Source organism: Podarcis gaigeae (assembly GCF_964106915.1).
Source record: "Podarcis gaigeae genome assembly, chromosome: 1".
In the NCBI taxonomy this organism is placed as follows: domain Eukaryota; kingdom Metazoa; phylum Chordata; class Lepidosauria; order Squamata; family Lacertidae; genus Podarcis; species Podarcis gaigeae.
This window is the reverse complement of record NC_139678.1, coordinates 95,017,731-95,043,333: the sequence shown is the minus strand read 5'-3', so window position 1 is coordinate 95,043,333 and position 25,603 is coordinate 95,017,731. Positions and strand designations below refer to the sequence as shown.

General features: G+C 41.1%; 1 long non-coding RNA gene across 1 annotated transcript; it reads left to right on the top strand.

The window, feature by feature from the left end:
- On the top strand, positions 1 to 24,930 carry LOC310833848. The gene is made up of 3 exons (XR_014558963.1): positions 1 to 103; positions 14,820 to 14,913; positions 24,889 to 24,930. It is a non-coding gene; the product is annotated as an uncharacterized lncRNA (long non-coding RNA).
- The last annotated feature ends 673 nt before the right edge of the window (positions 24,931 to 25,603 follow it).

Below are 25,603 nucleotides of genomic sequence, written 5' to 3'. Positions count from 1 at the left end.
CTTAACGAAGCAGTGAACTGTCTGTCCTCAGCTCCACTACACAGGGTCTGGAAGAAGAAATGAAGAGTCTACTCACCTAAGTACAAAATGGGTGCTTTTTAAGGTAAGCCAGGAAGCACTGATTATATAATTGCGGAAGGAGAATGGGCCCGAGATCAATTAATTAGCTATTTAATAACTTGGATGGATTAGCGCATGATGGTTTGCAGAAAAGTCCATTGGCCTCAGTTTATCGTTTTATCTGCTTCTGCTCAGGCTGCAAATGATTTTGCCATCTGTTTTCCTCTCTGTTGTCTTGCAGTCTACAAGATGTGCCCTTTGGAATTTTATTTTGGGTGGGGAGAAGAAAGTATCAACTCAATTTCTGCTTGTGTGTTGACACTTGCTGCTAGTCATTGGCAGGAGTCCTTACTGGTTTATGCAACCACAGGGTGTTCAGACAAATGGCTTCTGCTTAGCTTTCATTGTCCGAGAAAAATATTGCATACAATTTCCTATAAAATATAACTGGAGTTAACTGCAAAGTCTGGAATGGCTGCCTTGCTTCTCCTGTTTAGAAGCTTGATTCTTCTACTGATTGAAGATATGCTTTCATTCCTTTCATTCTTATGGCATATGGATTTAAATGACCAGGAAAATCTTGTTTTTATGTCCCTTTTTAAAAAAAATATAAGGAAGCATAATTTAAATACAACCATCTTGAGTTGTCCTTATTAGTGTTAAAAGCTGCAAAGTTAGTATTGAACTCTAATGGATTTTAGAACCTAATTTTGTGTAGCCATGGGTGTATAGAGCCGTGGACTGAGAATGAAAGAGGCATGAGTAGTGTGTCATATACGGATCAAGGATATTTAGCGCCCACTTTCTGTTCCAGATCCTCATAATCCCTGTGATGAACCCCTATATTCTTATTGAATGTAATAGCAGCATCTGGACTACAATGGGATTTTGCACCCCTACAGTGAATCCTGACTAAACAGTTATGAGCTATTTTGTTTCTGTATATCTGTTAAACAAGATAAAAATTGAGAAGATAACAGGCATAATTACTGATCACTGTGCACATTCACCAGGCATCAAAAAGAATGTGCAAATAATCATTCCACGAAGAGGGAATTGTGCACATTTACCAGTCAAGATACACAATCCCCAACAGCCCTTGGGAAATGTGTATATCTCAGCTGAATTTTGTACAATATCCAGCTGAAACAAACATCATATTTATTACAAATTTATGAATATTATCCTAAATGACATGCACAAGAGGCAAATTAAATTAATATGTTTACACATTTCTACTCTGTGCTTTTTAGCTGTCTTGTAATTCCCATTCAGTGTTTGGGGATTTTCAAGGGCATACAATATTGATTTCTATTAAAATATTGTTGACCTATTGTCCTATTTAGATAATGAAGAACCACCATATGTTACACCATCTGAATATTTAACATTCAATAAAATGAATGATTGACAAAATCGGCCTTGCCATGAGCACTGATTCTGACAAGCCATAGTGTTGGTTTGACTATATGTTCCATTACTTTCTGTTATTATCAGGTTGTTTCCCTTCCCCTTTTCAAATGATCTCTAATAATAATAATAATAATAATAATAATAAATTCCTCCTGTCAACATAAAACTCATATATGGTACTTTCAGCAGTGTTGAGCAATAATGTATTATTCCTGACGGTTGAGTAAATATACACACACACACACACACACTTTCTCTCTCTCCCCCTCCCCCCTCCCTCTTAACATAGGATGTTATATTTCATGTATTAAAAGGAACCATTAGGCATTGCACTATTCCAGCAAGAAGACAGAAAGAGCTGTCATATTTTCCAGGAACTGGTGAGATCAGGGATCTGACTACAGGGCCAGAGAGCATCAGTGTAGAAAATGAACACATTTTTTTAAGCATTTGGTTATTAATTGTTTTAAGGTTCTAATAATGACACCTCCCCCACGGAACAATTTAACCTAGACTTTGATACAGAGCTTGAAGTACAGTGATATTCACATGAACACCTCGCTGGCAGCACATCCAGTGAGCATGATATTTCAGCTGGGGGCATACAATTCCCATTACAAATGTTGCAGTGAAAAATATACAAAAAGGTCCATGATAAAATGCTTTGGTTTGTCTTAATATTTCAGTTGAGCAAGGCAGACAGGCAAAGTCAGCAAGAGAACCTGCCCCAACTGGACTGCTCCCCCTCAGTTTTTATCATTTGTTTTAGTACTTTACAACTGCAAACCGCTTTGGCAAAAAGGCAGTATATAAATGTGATCAGTCAATCAATGGGAGACTTTATGGCAACCTAACATTCCAAACGGGACACGGCTGGTGCTGTGGGTTAAACCACAGAGCTTAGGACTTGCTGATTAGAAGGTCAGCGGTTCAAATCCCCACGACGGGGTGAGCTCCCGTTGCTCGGTCCCTCCTCCTGCCAACCTAGCAGTTCGAAAGCACGTCAAAGTGCAAGTAGATAAATAGGTACCATTCTGGCGGGAAGGTAAACGGTGTTTCCGTGCGCTGCTCTGGTTCGCCAGAAGCTGTTTGCGGACAACGCCGGCTCCCTCAGCCTATAGACTGAGATGAGCGCCGCAACCCCAGAGTCGGTCACGACTGGACCTAATGGTCAGGGGTCCCTTTACCTTTAACATTCCAAACAGACAATTCCTATGTATCTGTTGAGGGGGTTCATTTGGCTAATATTCTGCACTGCAAGATTTTTTAGCAGCCAACTTGGTGGCAATTGCTGGACTGGAAGGAGTTGGGCATGTGTAAGTGGGTCTTTTCAGTGGCAGCACCCTAACTGTGGCACTCTTGCCCAACTGCACATTGCCAATAAAGAGGATGAACTAGGACAATGATTTGCATATGTATCACCGCCATGCTTTAGAGGGTTTACAGAAAACAGAGTGGCCGTTGCTCCCCTTCTGAGTTTTCCGCTCTATTGTTGCATTAGAAATAATGAGACATCTTAGGTCTTTATCTGTGCTGGGTGTCAGATGAAGCCAAGGAATATTCTTTTTAATCGGGAATCCTGCAGCTTTTTAAAAATTTCCTTTATTGCAGAGCATGGTGATTTATTTGGAGACTATGGTAAGAGATAACATAGCTTCAAAGTGACACCCCCCCAATCATCCAGTCAAGATGTTGCATGTTTTCTGTGGCGATATGAATCTTCAGTATTGGATCCATCAGCAACACCCACAGGGAAGAAGACGTATTCGCGGAGGGTAGCAGAATATCTTACTGTATAGTGTGAAAAGTGGCTAGAGACATTCCAGGTATTTACAGGTTGCCTCTGGCAGTAAAACCCTGGAGCCAGCCTCATCTCTCTGTTCTTACATAGCCAGGCTAGATATCTCAAGCTACAAAGATCACATATGGCGTGCGGAAGAACACAAAGCAAATAGCAACCATCCATCCTGCTTATAGTGAATAAAGGATTTTAGACTGTCAGTTGTCAGAAGGCTCTGATAAACTGTCAGATTCTGCATTGTCAGCACAACTGCTCTTAAGAATCACTGAAATTACTGAAGATTGCCTGCCTATGCCATGCAGGAAACCAAATCCTTGCCTCGTCAAGCAAAGCAAGGTTCACCCACCCCATCCCATTAATTAGGTATTCTCTGCCACCTCTCTATCGTCTACTTGTTGCAGTGCCCAAAGGCAAAAATTTCCCCAACAGAGCTCCACTTAACAATTTGTTTGTAATAAAATGTGTATGCAAGGGAAGCATGTTGCATTGCGTGAGAAGCGTATTCTGTTCAGTGCATTGTGCGGACAGGATAGAAAAGGCCGAAAAATCAATGGCTGCAGTCGTGCTTTCATGCATCAAGTTGTAATGTCTAAGCCAGGGGTCAGCAAACTTTTTCAGTAGGGGGCCGGTCCACTGTCCATCAGACCTTGTGGGGGGCCGGGCTATATTGGGGGGGGGGAATGAACGAAATTCCTATGCCCCACAAATAACCCAGAGATGCATTTAAAATAAAAGGACACATTCTACTCATGTAAAAACACCAGGCAGGCCCCACAAATAACCCAGAGATGCATTTAAAATAAAAGGACACATTCTATTAATGTAAAAACACGCTGATTCCATCCGTGGGCCAGATTTAGAGGGCAACTGGGCTGGATCTGGCCTCCGGGCCTTAGTTTGCCTACCCATGGTCTAAGCTTTTAACTCTCAAATATGTGGCATTCTGGAAACAAGAGACCTCAAAGAGACAGATAAAACTTGCATTAGCAAAAAAACAAAACAAAAAAACCCTCTCTTTCTCTCTCTCACACACACAAGCTTACACACATGCTAGCTGGGATGAGGCTTTCATGTTTTCCAATTTTCTTTCTGCAAAGTTTCTATAAGGTTGTCTGGGCTTAGTGTCTCTAAGTCAAATGCTACCAACACACATGAAGATGACTCAGAAACCTCAATTAGTCCTAAATGCAGCACCCAGATTACTGCCTGCAGTTCCCTTCAGATCTCATATAACCCCCGTTTTAAAACAGATGCACTGGTTTCTGGGTCCAGGTCCAGGTGCTCAAAACTTGAAATGACTCAGGCCCCAAATACCTCAAAGACTGCCTCCTTCCCCACAAACCCTCTCAGGTACCACCACCCTCGGAATCTCAGAGGGTAGTGGCTCAGGAGAGAGCATTCTCTGTGGCAGCCCCTGAATTGTGAGCGTCTCTCATTATACAGCTTCTGGCAAATGCTTAAGATGCTCCTCCTTATCCTGGCTCTTGACACTTAGATGTATATTTTTTTAGGACCCATCTTATTTAGGGAATTTGCTTTAAACTGTTTTTTGTTATTATGTTTTAATTGTTGTTACCTACCCCGCTTAGGTTGAAGGGTGGGTCATTAACTGTAATAATAATAATAATAATAATAATAATAATAATAATAATAATAATACTTACAAAACTTCATGAATTCTTTAGAATTAAAAAAATGTATTATAAGTGTCTGCTTGTGACGTAGTTTCCTTCACAGGCCCCTTCCATTGTGCAGTACTACTGTATTTCATAATAAACGAATGGAACAGTGCAGCTGTAGTAGCACATTCACTGCACCAGATCCATAGCATGTAAGCACTTCTGCTCTCCACTACAAACTTCTTGGCCTCATTACTTATCTCAATGGATCAGCTCCATTCTGCTCCACCCAAGCTGGTTTTAGTTTGCTGGGCCTACAATCCATGGCAAATGAAGATATTCCCCATGGTCCTTCCATACCAAATGGTAACAAATCAAACAGAGCCCTATGCCATCTAAGCTGCACCAGCCTTTTGGCAGAAAAGTATCATTTTGTTCCGACAGCAGACTTGCTCAGACAGCTTGATAGAAGAGCTCATATTCAGAGGCAGCACTAACAGTCACTTCAGCTGAACCAGAGAATTGATGGGGAATGGAGTGGCATGCGGCAGAAACAAGGCTGCATACAAACCAGACACTTAAAGCATGTTCAAAGCACTTGAGAGCTCCCAAATGATCCCGGGAACTATAGTTTAAGGATGCTGTGAATTGTAGCTCTGAAAGGGTAAACTACAATTTCCAAGATTCATTGGTGAAAGCAATTTGCTTTAAGTGCATGGTGTGTACAGAGCCCAGGACACAATACTGCAGCAAAAATACTGTAGCAAATATATTTGGACAGCAGCCCTACTATACAGTGGTACCTTGGGTTAAGTACTTAATTCATTCCAGAGGTCCGTTCTTAACCTGAAACTGTTCTTAATCTGAAGCACCACTTTAGCTAATGGGGCCACCTGCTGCCGCCGCGCCGCCGGAGCACAATTTCTATTCTATCCTGAAGCAAAGTTCTTAACCCGAGGTACTATTTCTGGGTTAGCAGAGTCTGTAACCTGAAGTGTATGTAACCCGAGGTACCACTGTACCAAATAATATTTATGAAGAGTTGCTTCAATTTCAAACAGCTGATTATCTGGACCATGTTCATTCCTTTTCATTTATTCACATGACTAGATCTTTTTGTGTTCAAAATTGTTCTGGGAACAAAGTACAAATTCCACAATTGCACAGGAAATCATTCCCTTTAGCGACACATTTGCTTTGGTGCTCTTTATTTATTCATTGTCCCTTTAATGAATAATCATTTATTCAGGTAGAAGAAACGGTATTAAAGGCTACTGATTGACCATCCACAACATCAAATTTGTGCTATATGATTAAGTTCTGAAAGTAAACACTGTAATGCATTCATGATTGTTGCATTTAATAGCTTCGATGAAATCTACATAATACAGAACCTCAAACGTTGTCCTCAGTACTTCTCTAAGCTGTATGGGATAGGGCAGCTTGCTCAGTTTTCCCAAAATGTGACTTAACTATTATGGCTATGACAGCTAGTGAGCTGCTGTTGTTGTTAGAACCTCCAAAAAGAAAAAGAAAAGTTGCCTGACATTCCCAGGCTTAATGCATTTTAAAAATCCTTATAAGATAATTTTGTTCAGGAGTTCTGCGGGCCCCTTCACAACATGTCTCTTTTCTGCTGGTGGTTCTTCCTCTCCCTCCCCAATTGTTAACTTCTCTGCTTCCTCTCCTTCTTGAACTTTGCCTCTCACAATCTCATGGGCTCTTCATTTCTCTTCACTTGTTACATTCTTCCATGCATGAGGCCAGAATTCTGATGGTCAGGGGAGCTGAGCAGCAGTGTGGATATGATTTAAATCAAAATCAAATCAAATTGATTTAAATCACTAGTCAGTAAAACTTTTATTTAAATCTCTTTTTTTAAAACAGAAAGGCATTCCTGTTGGTATAATCTTAATATTTTCAACCAGATGAAGGTTTCATTTTTGGAATAATAAATTTTCAGAGTAGTTTTTACAGTTATATCAAAGATTACTGATAGACAGATAATTATGAAATTATTGTGAGGTTTAATAAGTTAACTGTTTATATTTGGACAACTTTTTTTGCTGTACTTCATTGGAAAGAGAAAAATAATCATTTCCTCAATAACAACAATATTATAGCATATGTATCCATGTTTGTTAACTGATGTGGTTAAACATTTTTAAAAAACAAACCCTTAGTCTGAGTTTCAGCACACATGAAAAACTTAAAACAAATCCTGATTTCCTAATGCCCTTTGGACTATAATGTACCGTATTTTTCGCTCTATAAGACACACCAGACCACAAGACGCACCTAGTTTTTGAGGAGGAAAATAAGAAAAAAAAATATTCTGAATCTCAGAAGCCAGAACAGCAAGAGGGATCACTGTGCAGTGAAAGCAGCAATCCCTCTTGCTGTTCTGGCTTCTGGGATAGCTGCGCAGCCTGCATTCGCTCCATAAGACGCACACACATTTCCTCTTACTTTTTAGGACGGAAAAAGTGAGTCTTATAGAGCAAGAAATACGGTAACTTAAGTAGAAAACTATCTTTAGAAAGATTTTTTTCCTCCAAAAGCATTTTATTTTTAAAATCCAATTTAAATTTAAAAAACAATTTACCGGTAAATAAAAAAAATCCGATTTAAATTTTTAAAATCTGATTTATTTTTTAAAAATCATCGATTTTTATCCACCCCACTGAGCAGTCACTACAGCCTGAACAGATATCAAATATTAAATAGAGCCCTCCCCTTTTGGGTGCTCAATTTCTTCATAACTTGGGGTTGCACCCAAATTAAAGAATCCTCCTTTTCTAGTTCATTGATGGACTTGTTTTGGCTACAAAGCTATCAGAGGGGAAGTGGGATTGCAGCTACTCTCCCCTTCCACAGCCTCCACTTGTCCATTGTTTCTGTATGTATAGAACTTACGCAGGCAATGTAAGCACATAATCTCCAAGTACACAAAATTGCTAGCTCTGGGAATGTAAGGGATAAGGAAGAAGTCATGGGCCCACTTCTCCCTACCTAACATTATACAGTCTCAGGCCTAGAGAAAAGGGATTCCATGCTACCTGTCTAGCATTTGTGCAAAAACCCCCACCAAAGTTAAGTCCATGTTCCTATGTGATTACTTTCACATGAGTCATAAACATTTCTACTCCTTTCCCTTTTTTAATTTATCCCTTAGTGGTGAAGCTTTTATTGAAATCTTTTTCTTGTGTGTGTCTGAAGCTCGAAGCCTTTGGACTTTATTGTGTCCCCTGTGTGGCTTCATGTCAGTATTACACTGTGAAAACATTCCCATTGATCCAATCCTTTGATTATCTGAGCGTTTCAGATGTCACATAGACTGTACAGATAAATGAATCTGTACTGTAAATGGCACAGACTTTATGTTAGCGCTGAATGATTTGAAGGCTGGCTTGATGAGTAAGATTTGTCTTTCTCCAGATCCAGAGACTGGCTGTCTTAAAGTACTCAAAAAATCATAAAAAAGATCTATTCTTGTTGATGTGCAGTATTTGGATTAGAAGATACAATTATGATATAATGGGGAAAAACTGATTTTAATAAACAAAATACAGAATATTTGTCACTTAAGTGAAATGTTGAAGCTGCAAAGAGATAGAGGGAAGTCAACTAAAAAGCAGGGATTCAAAGTAGTTTTCCATGCTTTAGGCTATGCCGCTAAAGGAGTCCAGGGGTCTGGGTCCTGTCCGAAGCCTACGGAGGGGCTAGGGCCATACCATGACCAGGGGAACCCTGAGGTGCTCGAGTTGGTTCATGGCGGCCGGGCTGCCTCTTCAGGAGTTTACCCTTGCCTGACTTCCAGCAAAGCAGGCAGGAAGTCAGATATAGTCTTGCTTGCCAGTGCCTAAGCCAATAGCGCTCACATTCTGTAATCAATAAAGTTGTGGCCTAAATTCGCCCACCAACATTAACTTTAATCTCTCTGTCCTTGTGTCTTTATTTCTCAGGAGTGGGCTTGGGGGGCCTCGAAGCTCAACCTGGCATATAGAATATTCAAATTACTGTTTGTATCCTTTGAACAATTTTGTATACTTGACTAATTCTGTTTCATTTTTTATTATTTATTCCTCTTAGTTTTTTTCTTTTTATATTTTCAGTTTTTTGTATTTTGTATTTTTCAATATTTAGATGTAATGTTTTCATGCTTTTTCTGTAATTTTTAAAAATGCAATGAAGATTTAAAAAAAAAGAAGCTACAATTATGCTGCTATTAAATGTCCAGCCAGGTGGTTCTCAGAACTATTTCTTTCTAAATGATTATTCATTAAAGGTCTCCTCCCTCCCTCTAAACCCTCTCATATGAGCACTGCAAATACAGTTGCAGGTTTCACTGATCTTGTGCCATGCATTTTGCCACCCATTCATTGCTATTTTTCATCTAAAATGGGACAGGTTATGGATTGCGTTTCTGGGTCATGGAAATTTTTAATGGCTCGCGATAAACAGGCATGAACATGTTTGAATTTTAGGGAAATACTTCAGCTACAGGCATTGAGGTGCATGTTAATTGGTTTCATTGCCAAGAAAAATTGCACTGCCAATCATTATTACTAACTAATGGAGGTTGGCATGACACTGTACTAAAATAAATGATTATTCTTGCTAACTACCAAATATTCTGTTTTGTGGTGCATTATGTAACAAGAGAGGCAAAGTGTAAAGGTACAGGGCGCAGAGTGACAGAGGAATTTAACAAACAGTCAAAAAAAATAAAGATGACAAATAATTAAAAGTGAGTGGATAATTGGAAATCACCTGCAGAGCATCAGGCGTTTGTCAGCTGCCCCTTTTTTTCTTTCATAACACTTAGCCCTCATAAATCTTTTCTCATTAATCATTACCACTTCTTTTTAAGCAGTGGGCACAGAACTTGACTCTATTTTTTTTTGGGGGGGGGATCTTAAATGTCTTTCTTTTTTTTTTAACCCAACAACTCTCATTCCCCAGTATATTAAAGCCCATTTATTATGCCTAGGAGTTCAAACCTTTTTCCCAAGGGGAAAACATGTCGCTTCTGTTAATATGTAAAATAATATGTTGCTTCATGTGAAACATCAAGCAGCATACCCTTTCCACCAGGGAAGCTCTGTCCAAAATATATTGCTTTACATTAGGTCATTAAAGGTAAAGGTAAAGGTACCCCTAGCCGTACGGGCCAGTCGTGTCCGACTCTAGGGTTGTGCACCCATCTCACTTAAGAGGCCGGGGGCCAGCGCTGTCCGGAGACACTTCTGGGTCACGTGGCCAGCGTGACGAAGCTGCTCTGGTGAGCCAGCACCAGCGCAGCACACGGAAACGTCGTTTACCTTCCCGCTATAAAGCGGTACCTATTTATCTACTTGCACTTAAGGGTGCTTTTGAACTGCTAGGTGGGCAGGAGCTGGGACCGAAAGATGGGAGCTCACCCCGCCGCAGGGATTCGAACCGCCGACCATGCGATCAGCAAGTCCTAGGCACTGAGGTTTTACCCACAGCGCCACCTGCGTCCCCTTATTAGGTCATTAGATATTGCCATTTTCAATTTGAACAGAGCCATTTAATAATTTAAAGGTAAAGGGACCCCTGACCATTAGGTCCAGTCATGACAGACTCTAGGGTTGTGGCGCTCATCTCGCTTTATTGGCCGAGGGAGCCGGCGTACAGCTTCCGGGTCATGTGGCCAGCATGACTAAGTCGCTTCTGGCGAACCAGAGCAGCGCACGGAAACACCATTTACCTTCCCGCCGGAGAGGGAAAGCACTTTGACGTGCTTTTGAACTGCTAGGTTGGCAGGAGCAGAGACCCAGCAACGGGAGCTCACCCCGTCGCGGGGATTCGAACCACCGACCTTCTGATCAGCAAGTCCTAGGCCCTGTGGTTTAACCCACAGCGCCACCCGTGTCCCATTTAATAGTTTACAGTACTGATAAAATATGGGTCAGGTGTTACTCTCCATTCAAAAATACAATTCACTCTATAGAGCTACACCCAAGCAACTGAATTTATAGTAGAAATTTTGAATTACTAAATAAAATGTCAGGCTTGGTCTCTCTAATGTTCTATAAGTGATGGTTTTATCCAACATTGTCTATCAACGGTGTTTAGCCATCAGTTCCAAGTATAGCTGGTGTCTTTCCCCATCTGTTTATGGCAGCATGGTTGTTGGATACTACCCAGCTGTGATGTGCCTTGCAGTGCTGAACGAAGAAGTAGCATTGCCATGAGCAAAATAGCTGTTCCACTGGAGAAATATCACTGGGTTTAGTAAGCATATGTCACAGCTGTGAGCGGGTTTCTCAAAAAAGGAAAAGGAAAAAGAAGAAGGGGTGAATTTTCTCAGATGGCATCACTCCTTGTCAGTTAAAACAAGACCTCCCTTGTCCACCAGAAGTACTCTGGCTCACTCTCACTTGGAATAAGAAATCTTCCTGCAGCGACATCCACCATGGAAACAGCAAATGTATTCCAATTCACCCCTCCCATATGATACATGTCAAACATGAAGTACTGAATTTCAAGTAAAAACAAAGCAAAATCTGTGTTTTGGATGGAGATGGTATATGAGATAAACACCCCAAAATAAGATAATTCCGGTCACAAAAATTAAGGACAGGTAAGCCTGAATCTTGAGACTTAAGACAATTTCAAGCAATAGACTTCATTTCCAAACAAACAGGGAACAGAAACAGCAGGGAAGAGGTTGTCCTCCTTTAATGATTAAATTAAGAGGTGGGGTGGTTTGTAGATAAAACAATGAAAAACCATTCCAAATATAAAAAGCAATGCAAACATTTAAGTTAAAAATCAGTTCCAGTACAGATGCAGACAGGTATAAAGGTTTTTAGGCTGGTTAACACTAGGTGTTGACAACAACTCTGTTTATTGCTGCTCAGCAGACACCCAAGAGAGCTGCACAGCAGTAGGGAACCACCAACAAGGATGAGAGGCCTTATTTGATGGAGAAAGCAATACACAGTGGAATACAAACATGATTAACATGCTCTCCTTGTGGTCTAGTCTTCTGATTTATGCCAGCCCTTCTCATGGAAAGAGCTAGTTCTTGGGCTGGTTCATTAATGACAGCTGTAAGAATCATACTGCCTTATGCTGCAAAGCTAAGTAAACTGTTAGACTTATGTGAAGTCTAAGTTAGGTGTGGGGAAACTGACCTTCTAGATGTTGCTAAACTACAACCCCATCTTTTCTGGTCATTGGCCATGCTTGCTAGGGCTGATAGAAGATGCAGTTCAGCAACACCTGGTGGGCCAAATGTTCCCCATTCTTGCTCTAAGACAATAAACTCTTAAGAAGCAACTATGCAAAGCAGGCATATTTATATTCTTAATCACGAGACCAGTAAGCATGTTCAGAATAACTTCATATAGCAGGAGTGTGTAAGGGAACGTTTTTCTTTCTCATTTGATTTTGATCTTCCATTTCTTTCTAGAGTGATTATTGATTTTAGGATGTGCACTTGGTCTTTTTCATTCTGTGCTGCAAGGAATACACAGTTTGGGTCCTAGCATTATCTGTTTCCCGAGACGGTTCACATCAGGCCGCCATAGCTTAATGCTTGCAGTCTTAATAAGGTGGACTTTTAAATTAAGGGCATTAGGTTGAACATGAATCTCCCATGGGCAAGTTGTTATTAGAAGAAATGGGATAATATCAGATATCCTTTGTACCACTCACTTCCTACGAACTAAGCAATTATGAAAATATTGAATCAATATTCTATTACTTAACAGTATTATCATGAACTATATTTATATTCTTAATCATAGTTCCTTCAAAAGTGTGGTGATAAGCACTGCAAATGACTTCAGAACAACTTCATATATCTGAATGGCTTGGAAGGCTTCCAGAACACCACAATCAGCCACGGCTGCTTGAAGAACTCCCAGTTTATCAGTCTTGCTTATCTGAAGCTCCCTAGGCCAGAATACTAAATTTATTTTTATTTCCTTAGGAAGATTTATACAACACTTAGTTTAATAAAACCCTCTAAGCAGTTTGCACAAACTGTTTGTTATTAGGGGCTGCCAACCCTGCTGGCTTTGCTCACCAACCCCCCCTAGCCATCAACCCCTTGGACAACCCCCTCCCCCGCACCAGTCCGACCCACATCCCTTTACACCTCACCCGTCCCATTTCTGTTTGGGTGATTTTATGTGTAAGCACAACTATTTGGGAGTAAGTTTATTAAGACCAATGAGATTTGCTTTCTAATGAGGCTAGTAAGAAAAGGGGTGTAAGGACCTCTTCATGTTGCATTTTAAGGTGTAGATTTAAAAAAACAACTTAGGTGTGCCTCTAAAATGTAAAGAATAATTGTGGAAAAACAAGTGCATATACCTGTATTATACTGGTACCAAGAGAAGCCAGGTTGGCTGCAACAACTGCCTCAAGCACACTACAAATGCTGCACTGTGGCAAACACTTGGGTAAGTTTTTCCAGGCAGTTGTAGTGCAATAATTTATTTGATATTTGCATTGTGTTTATGTTACTATTTAGGTTGTTTCAGTAAGATGTATCGTATCATACATTTTTCTGTTAAAGAGGCCTGCCAAGCAAAATGTAAGCCATGATGATATATAAAGTTTCTCATCTCCAGGGTTGGGTTTTCTCCAGGATAAATAAATACTAGAGGAAGTTCAATAAATACTCAGTAAGTGCAGCATGACATAAGGATAGACTGACTTCCCTTGAGACTTGGTATCTGCTGATGTACTTTCCAAACAATCGTTTGAAATTGCTATCATGCAAATGGCCACATTTTGCACTACAGTGGTACCTTGGGTTAGATACGCTTCAGATTACATACGCGTCAGGTTACAGACTCCGCTAACCCAGAAATAGTACCTCAGGTTAAGAACTTTGCTTCAGGATGAGAACAGAAATCGTGCTCCGGCGGCGCGGCTAAAGTGGTGTTTCAGGTTAAGAACAGTTTCATGTTAAGAATGGACCTCCGGAACGAATTAAGTATGTAACCAGAGGTACCACTGTACTTGTTTTCTGGACACTAGTGGCATTTAGCTGACATGGGTGCTTTTCAGATTTGATTGCATGTTCCAGTTAACCCTTCCCTCTCAGCTCTATTATTTCTTCATTATTTCTCTCTCACACATGCAGGCTTTCTGTAAATGGCTCCTGAAAAAAATATGAAAGGATTTCCTCCCACTGTGTGACTCTCATGCCTGCTCAAATTGATTCAGGAGGGTGTCAGGAGAACCTCCAGAACAGCACATGGGGGTCACAAAGGGGAGATAATTCCATCAGGCACATATTCCTGAATCGCTCCATTTGTGCACATGGAATATACATTTACCACCCCCTAAAATACACATGTCTATATTTTAGGCACATCTTTTCATCAGAAAATCCACCACAAAATTAATAGAAGTGCGTAATCGGGTTGACAGTTGTGTTCCAATCCACATATACTCAAGGACTTGTGAATTATATTAGTTCACTTGAAAATATAAGCTGCATGAATTTCTCCTGCCTCCCTACCTCTGCCTCCAAACATATACCTTTGATAAAGACCCTCTTTAATTAGTTCAGTCAGCTGAGACAGCCAATATAAATACAGAGATTTGCGATAGTCAGACAAGGAAGATCTTTAAAGCATAAATAGTGCATACAAAATGACTTATATCCACTCCTTCACCACCTGCATCCTCTGAGTGCACATTCATTTGTGTTGCATAAACTGTGACACAGAACATCTGCCTCTGGGGAAGAAAATCCCAACCGTGATATATGCCATTCTCTTTAACTAGCTGCTCAGTAGGATGAAGTCTGATTATAAAGAGATTAACTAGGCTTAAGCAGACATACGAAAACAACCATGAGGGATCCAAAAACTGGTTCTCACTAGAGTGTGAAGTAGCCCTATCTGACTAAAGCTGTGTTTTTCTCTCCCCAGCATGCAATGGATATTCTTTCACACAGGATGCCTCAGAAGGTTGTGGGATTGCAAAGCCGAATTATTTTCCTGGTTCTCAGACCTGCTCTTTAAGGTGAGTGTTTTACTTTATTTATTTTGGTTTTATTGCACATACAGTTCAGCCTACTTAAAAGAAACATATGAGACAGACAATGACTTTAAATAGCAGGATATAGTTACCAGATTGTACTCCTGGTAGTTATTCCAATTGCTATTATCTGAGGGAAAATGCTGTGATAATTTAAGTGCAATAAAGTAATTCAAGAGAAGGCAGCACATCCAATACTTTATAGTGAGCAGAATCATGATGGAGTTTGCAGAGTGAATGTTAATTCAAGCACCTTATTGTACCTCTGGTTTTCGTAAAAAAAAATGATTGTGAGTTAGTTAAGGAACATGGCAAGCATTATAATAAGGTTTTGACTTGCTTATGGAACTGGAATGGGCCAATCCAATGGCATGATTCATTATTAATCAGTGTTTTACATAACCTAGTTACCTAAAAGCCACATAAATAGTATTATGTTCTTGCCTATAAATTGATCCGTACAGTTTTGTGTTCTACAGTCAATAAGCTACCATCTCTTAATTATGGCATAATTCTGGATAAAGAAGAAATCATTATATGTTTACTGTGGACATTGCATACAATCAAGATAGAGATTACTCTCCAACATACAAAAGGAGACCATCCAGACAAAAGAAAATATTCTGGTTTCCAGTACATACTCAATTCCATTTTGAAACCTATGGCATTTTGCAAAATGCACAGACCACATCCAGTGATGTCTACCCACTTCTGCATTTGGGCTGCAGGTGGAGTAGATGAAGGAGAAGCCCCATTGTAGCCTGCTTATGCTACACTGGACTTCACACTGTAACTCTGGCTGGATTGTTTCCAGAAAATCCATGTTACACGGGCTTAGCTGCCTCCACACCGTAGAATAGTAAATGGGATATTTGAATGACATCACGAACAAAGCACACACACCCCTTCTTATTTTCCCTATTGCTTATACCAGGCAGAGGCAAACTCAGCCTTCCAGATGTTTTGGGACTACAACTCCCATCATCCCTGACAACTGGTCCTGTTAGCTAGGGATGATGGGAGTTGTAGTCCCAAAACATCTGGAGGGCAGAGTTTGCCTATGCCTGCCTTATACACTTCCTCTCCACCTCTTGGCTTGGGGTAAATTTTAGGTGAGAAGAGCTATCCCAAGGGAAAAGGGATAAGAAGGCCTTCAATACCCTCACTCCAAAGATCCAATGAAAATTTTCCAATCCCCCACTTCAAGCTGAGGCCTCGGCAACATTTTATATCAGTAATTAAATTAGGGATAAAAGTTTGAAATCAGCTAATTGGGGACACAACTCCTCAAGGCAGAAATATATTTCTTTCAGCTGTGTAGCACCAACGGCAACAATGACACCTGCCTGTTCCACTCACAGATGGGTCAACATTGTTAGAAATACTTTCATTCCAGATATAGGCCAGACATTTGATATAATAGGGTCTTGGGGAAAACACATATAAGAAAAATCTGATATTGGCACATTTTTACCTCTAATGGCTGATGTAAATAATACCTCAAAGGGCAAACAGCTCTCCAGCATTCAGCAAGCAAAACAATTCATAGCTGCAATTAAGGGGTTTTATAAAAAGGTAAAGGGTAAAAGGACCCCTGACCATTAGGTCCAGTCGTGGCCGACTCTGGGGTTGCAGCACTCATTTCACTTTATTGGCCAAGGGAGCCGGCGTACAGCTTCCGGGTCATGTGGCCAGCATGACTAAGCCGCTTCTGGTGAACCAGAGCAGCGCATGGAAACGCCGTTTACCTTCCCACCGGAGCGGTACCTATTTATCTACTTGCACTTTGACGTGCTTTCGAACTGCTAGGTTGGCAGGAGCCGGGACCGAACAACGGGAGCTCACCTCATTGCGGGTATTCGAACCGCCGACTTTCTGATCGGCAAGTCCTAGGCTCTGTGGTTTAACCCACAGCGCCACCTTTCCCCTTTACACCCCTGAGTTATCCTTAGACTGAGAGAGAAGACATCTACAGCTGTAGATGCAATATACTTCGAACTAGTCACACATGAGACTGAGGGCTGCTCCAGATGACCTGCTTATTCAGCATTCATCCTGCTTTGCTTCCACAAAATTTACACAGTGATTAGATGATATCCATACACTCTGATTTGTTTACCGGGCAGTTATATGACAATGAGCATTCATCTCGCATTCGTCCCGATTTGCTTGAGGGGTATTTACTTGCCTTCTTCTCAATCATTCCTGCTTCTCATACTTTTCAACACCTTTCCCCATCACTTTCCAAACCACAAAACATTTTATTTTATTTTTATTTTGCGTATTTTTAAATAGGCAAACCTAAAGTTCTGGAAGGCACCTGAATCCCATCTCCCAAAATACTGACAGACGGGTGATCCCCTGAAAGAGAGGGCTCACCTTTCACACACTTTAAGAACCTTTATATTAGAAGAGAGTATTTTTGCGATAGCTAGGAAAGCTATCAAAACTCTGCGAGCAGAACATAAGAAGTGAATCATTTACAAGTATCTTCAAAACCAGGAAGATTCTGAAATTGTAACACCTCAGGTTGTGATCTTAACAGAAACCACACATTCTTTAGCTAGCTATAGTTTGAGTAGGAGGCCTCATAAGGTAACCTTGTGCACTGCAGGGAATAGTTGCTGCTGAAAGGCTCTGCCATCTGTGTCAGTTCTGTGGTAATTCCCTTGCACACCACTTTTAGCAGATGCTACCTTTTGAATAAGATATAAATTGAAGCCCTGACCAGGCGTAATCTCTAGAATCCCCTTTGGTGTTTGTTGCAGCAGGTATAAGATTATTCTTGCAGTCTGTGCCGTGATAAAAAGAAGTATAATTTGGGCCATCAATATTCACTTCAAACTGCCCCCAATTTAAACCTTACATATACAGTGGTACCTCCGGTTAAGAACTTAATTCATTCTAGAGGTCCGTTCTTAATGTGAAACTGTTCTTAACCTGAGGTACCACTTTAGCTAATGGGGCCTCTCACTGCTGCTGCACTACTGGCATGCGATTTCTGTTCTCATCCTGAGGTAAAGTTCTTAACCCAAGGTACTACTTCCGGGTTAGCAGAGTCTGCAACCTCTAGTGTCTGTAACCCGAGGTACCACTGTATAGGGCTTCCTTTCATATTTCCCAGTGGACTGTAGTTGCATCACTGATTTTAGAAGGAAAATTCACCAATATAGTACAGGAGAATCGCCGCAGTAAACTTGCCTCTGCACTTAATCCATCAATAATGTAGTAAGAAGGAACAGTCATATTGTAGCATTATTAAGGGGAGTGTAACCACACACAGAGAACAGAAAAATGGTCATATTTTGTTGGTGTTATATGTGTGTATGTATAAAGGAGAATTCCTGGATGCCAAGAACAGTCTGGGGCAAGTACTCTTTGGTAACAGAACCCCAGCATAGATTTAAAGTCACAAAATATGCAGCAAAGTGTGGAAATATTGGCTGTTAGATCTTTAAAATATGTGCACCTCCAAGTGAGTTGCAAAAATGTCCCCTTAAAAGGTTTCCTTCAAAGTTTCCCAGTTCCCTCAGCATGGGAAAAAGACCACGTGTTTGGCAAATAAAAGAATGCTTTACTTACAAACGCTTCAAAGGTCAGGTTCACGTCCTTCGGAAAAGCTGCACAGGCAGTAGAACTTGGCTTAGTTACAAAGTGGTGAAAGTTCCTAAATTATTGCTGGAAGAACTCTAGAATTGCTGATGAGAGCCAAGCAGCTCAAACCTCCTCACACAGCTGAGCTTCTCAGGTGGACAGGAGTGCAACAATAAGCTTGATTACCCATTTCCTCTTAAGGTAAGGGGAGTGACATAGCTAAGCCTAGCTGAACAGCTTGCTCTATGGTATTAACTCCTTCATGCATTAATTAGATTTAAGCATGTTTGTTATATGAGACTGCTAATCCCACATTCCCCCCCCCCCCAAAAAAAAATGTGTGTGTAGAGGTGGGTTCAACAGATTCAACAGACCATGCAAAAGGCAGGCTCCTCAACTTGCAGTCAAAGTAGGTCTTTTTCTACCTGGCCTGGAAGGGCAGGGCCCTGACTGACTCCAGCTGCAGCTGCTAAAGAGGCCAGAGGCCCTCTTGGCTGTGAATCCTGGAAGACCTGCTCCCTGCCTTGCAGGCCTTTTCCCACAATTTGTAGAAATTGTTCAGTTTTGTTGCATACTTTTTATGTTTTATTTATTGTTTATGACTACTTTTGTTTGTAATTATATAAGATGCCTTGAGCATGGTTTTAACTATGCTAAGGTGAAATTCCTATAAAATTATGTATGTATGTATCTACGAGTTTGGGGACTGACCCTGCACCCCAACGCCATAGAATTAATCTGTGCTACAGAACAACAACAACAACAACAATTTATTATTTATACCCCACCCAAAAACATGTTGTTCTCTGAAAGGGACTAAGTTGTTGGGGAGAAATGACACGGTTCTCCTCAGGAGACTTACCGGTAATTCTGTAACAAAGACAGATGCATGGGACTGTATATTGGTCAGTCAAGAGAACAAGGGAACAGCCAGGGTTATTTAGAAAAGGCTTTGCTACTATAGCAGTGTGATTGCCACTAGCAGCACACAACTTTGTGCACGTAGACACATACAATCATTTTTTGTTTGTCAAGTGGCATCTTTGTGGTTCAACTGCTGATCGTGTCATTGAAAGAAATAATTTTGCTGGTGCAGTTAAAACTGGATCACAGTTTGGGGCATTTTGCAAGAGGCATCAGTGGACAGTGAATCAAATCCTAGGTCCCATAAGTAAACATTCCTGTCATATGGGTGAAATGCCAATAAGGAAGAAAACCCTTCACCATACCATCTTACTGATCCCAGAAATATATATATGGATTTCATGTCACCTGCTTCATTGAGTCAGGCAGATTACAGAGCAGCCCAGGTTGAAAATCCTGTCCTCACCTTCCCCTGCCAATCTATTTGCTATAGCTACACTTCAAACAAAAACAACACAGGCTGCCTCAATTCTAGAATATCATTTCAGAGTAAAATACAGGTGACAACCAGTGCCACACAACAAACTGTTGGAAGTGTATCTTTGGTGTGAGAGTGTGTGTGTGCCACCCTAGCATGTGGCTTAAAGGCTTGAAAAATATCAGCAACAGCCTACATTGCAAGGTTATTCCAGTGGTGGCCAAACTTGGTCCCCCAGCTGTATTTGGACAACAACTCCCATCATCCCTAGCTAACAGGACCAGTGGCCAGGGATGTTGGGAAATGTAGTCCCAAAACAGCTGGAGGGCAAAGTTTGGCCACGTATCTGTTGCCAGAACAGCCCTCCAACCTGCAACTGGGCTCTAACACTGAACTAGATACAGTCATACCTCATGTTACATTTGCTTCAGGTTGTGTTTTCAGGTTGTGTCCCACGGCAACCTGGAAGTACTGGAAAGGGTTACTTCTGGGTTTCGCTGCAATACGCAGACACACAAAATGATGTCACATGCATTCCCAGAAGCATCGAGTCGTGACCCGCGCAGAGGCAGGTTGCATTCCTTTCAGGTTGCAAACAGGGCTCTGGAATGGATCCTGTTCACAACCAGAGGTACCACTGTATAGCTTCCAGCTGAGAGCCCCATCAAACGTAGCTACCAAGTGCCATTGCTGAGGCCAGAAGAGGGAGAGGAAGGCTCATTCATGCATCCCTCTAATGTCCCTCTGTAGCTCAGAGCCACTGCTATGTTTACGGAGACAACTTGTCTTGTATTTGTATGAATCTAATTATTTTTTATATAAGCTGCCTTGTGGTGCGGAGGGTACTTTGCCCTGAAAGGATGTTTGTAAGTACTAAGAATGAATGTGATGGATGAAAAAGCAAACACACCCACACCCATAGGTTTGTTGTATTCTGCTCTCTCAACCCAATTTTCAATACAGGGATAAAAGCAGCGGATACCACTGCAGGGTTGTTGGAAGCTGTTCAGGGTCTGATCTTGTATTCAGACCTGAGCTGTCATAAGCCAACACTTTCCAAATCACAGTTGCTTTAAACCTTCAATGTGGAGAACCCACTGTATCTGCTTTGGAATTTACATTCAAATGGAATATTTTGAAAAATGTTTCACATAGATAAGAAGTGAGAAACTGCATGGATTCTCTTTGCTGCTATTTGGGGTTGGGGTGCAGATGTTAAACACACTGGTGCCCAATTCTACCTACATTGCATTGCTTCATGGATTTTTTTCAGCTTCTGGGTGTGATCCAGGAAGTGACTTATCCGGGCAATGATACTGTTCTGTCTGTACCCTTTTAATCTCTATGCGATTCTTCCTGCTTTCTTCTTTTCCACCTGCTTCATTCCATGTGTTGTCAGCCCCCTCCTCAAATCAACATTCTGAATCGTTATGGGTCAGGTTTGCATGGCTTCCCAACCTAGGTTATGCCCATAATTACATTGTATTTCTGAAACTCTTGGGGTTCTCCCCAGTTTTCCCCCACTTCTCTCTTGTGTGTGGGTGCTGCCATTGTAACTGCATATAGGAAGGCACTCTCCACTTTTTCTGGAAAAATGGGTCCAAAATTGAATCACTATTTTATCACAGAAACCTTGCTTCCAAATGTAAGAACCATATCCTCATTTCATCTAAGCGTGCCAGCTAGATACTCTAGCTATCTATTTTCTGCTTTACAATTTTCAAGAATCACTCCTGAAGCAGGTGAACTTTTCTAAATGTCAGCTGAAGGTCCACTGAATCCCCAGTTCACTTTCTTCAAAGCTAATATATGTACATGTTATCTTGACCTGATCTTCTATCTAAATGCATCTTGCCATTTCACAGCAAAGTCTCTTGTTCTCTATAATTCTCTGCAGCTCCATTGTTTCTAGGTCATCTTCTGTTGTCTGTTGAAAGCTGACCCTTGACTTAGCCAGAAGCCTAGCAGCAGTATAAAATAAGTATTCCTATAGACTGTGCTCTTTAAAAAGCCACAAACTAAGATGTTCTCTGTGTTCACTGTCGGGTTCTATAATACATATTTGACATAATTATGCAGCCTTCAGAACACTTGCAACCATGTCGTTGCGTAACGCCCAATAAAATCCTGTTAAGATTTTATCACCTAAAACAGGGAAAGAGAAAGAAGGGGCAGGCAGACACTAAAAAACAGATAAAGGCATCCCAGTATTTAACTGATTCATCCACTTTTAGGTCAAGTTTATTTCAGTGGGAGAAACTTAAGCAACATACTGTTATAAATTGTGGGTGCTAGATTTCCCTAAATTCCTGGATAGTTAAACTGGAAATCACTCTTAATAGTTGGTCTCAGCTTCCTGTGTTCAGGTGATCGCCTGAGCCATTAAAAGAGAACAAAGACAGGGGGATGGGACATAAGCAAAGATGGTGTGCCAGCTGGCAAATGGTGGGAGCGGCACCCTGAGATCTAAATCAGCAGACACAGAGTAGAATTTAGGATTGCAGTTAGGGATGATGTAGGATGGACAGAAAGTGGTATTCAGTTAAATGCCGCAAGCTACACAGAGTCGGAGCCATGGCTGGGGTCTATTTAGATCCCAGGCTACAGCTATGGAAGAGGCAAGACTCTTTTGAAGTGTAGTGATGGAAGGTCCTCCATAACTGGCTCAGGTTGTATATATGTGTAAATAAACCATGTATCATAAAGACACCACAGTCTCTGCTGTGCCTTATTTTCCAAAAGGAAACATAGACCCTGGGTAAAGCTAAAAATAAAGGACCCCTGGATGGTTAAGTCCAGTCAAACTTGACTATGGGGTGCGGTGCTCATCCCGCTTCAGACCAAGGGTGCCGACGTTTGTCCACAGATAACTTTCTTGGTCATGTGGGCAGCATGACTAAACCACTTCTGGCGCAATGGGACACCGTGGCGAGTGCCTGAGAACAAGGGTGTTTGGAACCCCTGGAATCTCACACTGCTCAGAGACTGGGTGACATGCAACAATACTTAACTCTCCCACTAGAAGTGACGTTGTGATGGGGAAATGCTTAACTATTTATCCATAGGGCTTTCTTGGTGGCTTGAAGTATAACATGAGGCTCTTTTATACCAAAATGTCAAGGAAACACAGTGACAACATTAAATCTATCCTCCAATTTCTCACATGCTTTCTGCTTCAGAGTACTTCAGAATTTTAGTAGATCATAGGGCTGAGTTTACCTTACGATTGTGAGGTAGCCAAGGATGGATAAGGGGGTTGAATCTCTTCGGCTCCCCACACCCTTTAATTCAAGAATTGGATTTCAGACTACTATCAGTGCAATCCTATACAGTACATGTCTGTTCAAAAGTAATGTGCTTTACTCCCAGGTATAGGGTGTGTGTGTGTAGGATTGCAGCCTGCAGGGCTTTCGACATGTACTAAAGCTACGGCGCTTACTGCTATATTGCTGTGTTCTCTGAGGACCCTCATCAGCATTTTAACCAGCTGATAGAAGAGTTCTGCCAAAGAAACCTTTTGCAATCAATATTTCATAGGAAACTCTGAATTCTCATTGAGCTCAAATTGCATATCTCAAACAGCCTGAGTTTCTGAGAGCACCAGCAAGGCAATCTGTTCTTATTGCTACACAGTGAATATGTCGTTTTATGCATAGTAGTAATTTTGTGCAGAAAGCTTACCTGATGTCCCAGTTTGTCCCAAGTACTAAAAAAAAAAAAAGGTATGGTCACAATATCTTTTTATTCCATCTAAACATCTGAGAAATCTCACCGTCCTTTAATATAAAATGGAAAGGATACCCAACTACTAGAAAGAAGAACTTTTATAAAAGAAAGAACGCGGAATAGTAGGAAAAGAAAGGCATATTTCTTGAGTTAAAAATAAATAAATATTTCTGCAAAAACATGCAATCATATTTGGTCCCTAAAGCAGCTATTTCTTATATGTTCTTTCTCTGTCACTCCTTTCTCTGTTTCAAGTATTCTAGTGTGGTAATTCTCACTTGGGCTTCCATAGAATAGGATATAGCCCAGTACAAGGCTGAAGCAGCCTTTTTTGAGGGGGGTGGGATATAATATATTCATAGCAAGTTAGGCTTAGCATACACACACACACACACACACACACACACACACACACACACACACACACATATACACACACACACACACATACATAGACACATCATGAGTATTAATTACTCATTAGTCACCTGGAATCTCTTTATTTGAAATGTCAACCTGCCATTTCCCCCATTGGAAGGCGTGAGATTACAGGGAACCAAGCAGAGGGCCATCTTGGTAGTCCTGCCTTCCCTGTGGAACACTTCCCCGTCAGATGTCAAGGAAACTACAGTGGACGCTCAGGTTGCGAATGTGATCCGTGCGGGAGGCACGTTTGCAACCCCGCAGCGTTTGCAACCCGCAGCGTCGCTTCTGCGCACACGCAAGTTGCGATTCAGTGGTTCTGCACATACGTGAGTGCCAAAATCCAGAAGTAACCTGTTCCAGTACTTCCGGGTTCGGTGCGGTGCACAACCCAAAGCATCTGTAACCGAGGTATGACTGTATCTGACTTCTAGAAGATGTCTGTATAGGGATGTTTTTAATGTATCTGATGTTTTACTGTGGCTTTGTAATTTGTTGAAAGCTTCCCAGAATAGCTAGGGACAACCCAGTCTGATGGACAGCAGATAAATAATAAATCATTATTGTTATTATTATAAGCATCTGGCCAAAGAACAAACCCCCCCCAACACAGAGAGACTAGAAGCGGCTGTCCCTGCTCAGTTGCCTGTCAATGCTGCCTACCTCCCACTCCTTGCCAACTTCTCCAAGCCTCTCCCGTTACATTTCATTCCAAAACCCCATCCCTTCCCAGCTCCTTTAAGCCCCCCCCCATATTTCCACAGTTCATTTGTGTCCCTCCAGCCCTGCTTTATTCAACCCTCTGTTGTTTCGAACTGCCATTTTAAAACCTGCCTTCTCTTGTGCTCCCCTCCCCATTCCTGACTTCTTTCAAGTCCGGGACTGTGATGCAGCACCACAAACCCTCCAATCGGAACTGCACATTGAAAACCGTAAATATGTATGTATATGAGAATGTGTGTTTATGTGTTTACTGTGATCGACAAAACAGAAGGGTTTTGTTTTTTTTAATGTGGAAAAAGGTTAGGGCTCCTGTCATCATCAGCTGCTCTGATAAAGATTAAATGATGCCATTTCCAAGGTAGCAGTGATAAAGCTTTGAGGATGGAATGCTTTCAGAAGGGCTTTATTCACTGAAGCCAAGCATTGCTCTAGGTTGAGACTAAGGACATATTAACAATGCATGTCTTCAACCTGCCACCTTGGAAACTGCATCATTCTCCTTTTATCAGAGTAGCTGATGAAGGCAGAAACCAAAACATTTTGCAACATTTAAAAAATGCTTTGTTTTATTAATCAGAGGAACACTGATTTTAATGCAAGATCCTGAGTGATTGTGTGTGAAGTTCTGTTCAATGCTTTTAATCTACCATCTATCATCTATCTATCATCTATCTATCTATCTATATCTATCTATCTATCTATCATCTATCTATCTAATCTATCATCTATCTATCTATCTATCTATCTATCTATCACATTCCACCCAACAATGTGAAAAACTGGAGCATGGTCCAGCCGGTGATAACAGAACTGTAATACCCACCCCAGTAGGAAGCAGTCAACACAAGAAGGATTATGCAAAAGCTG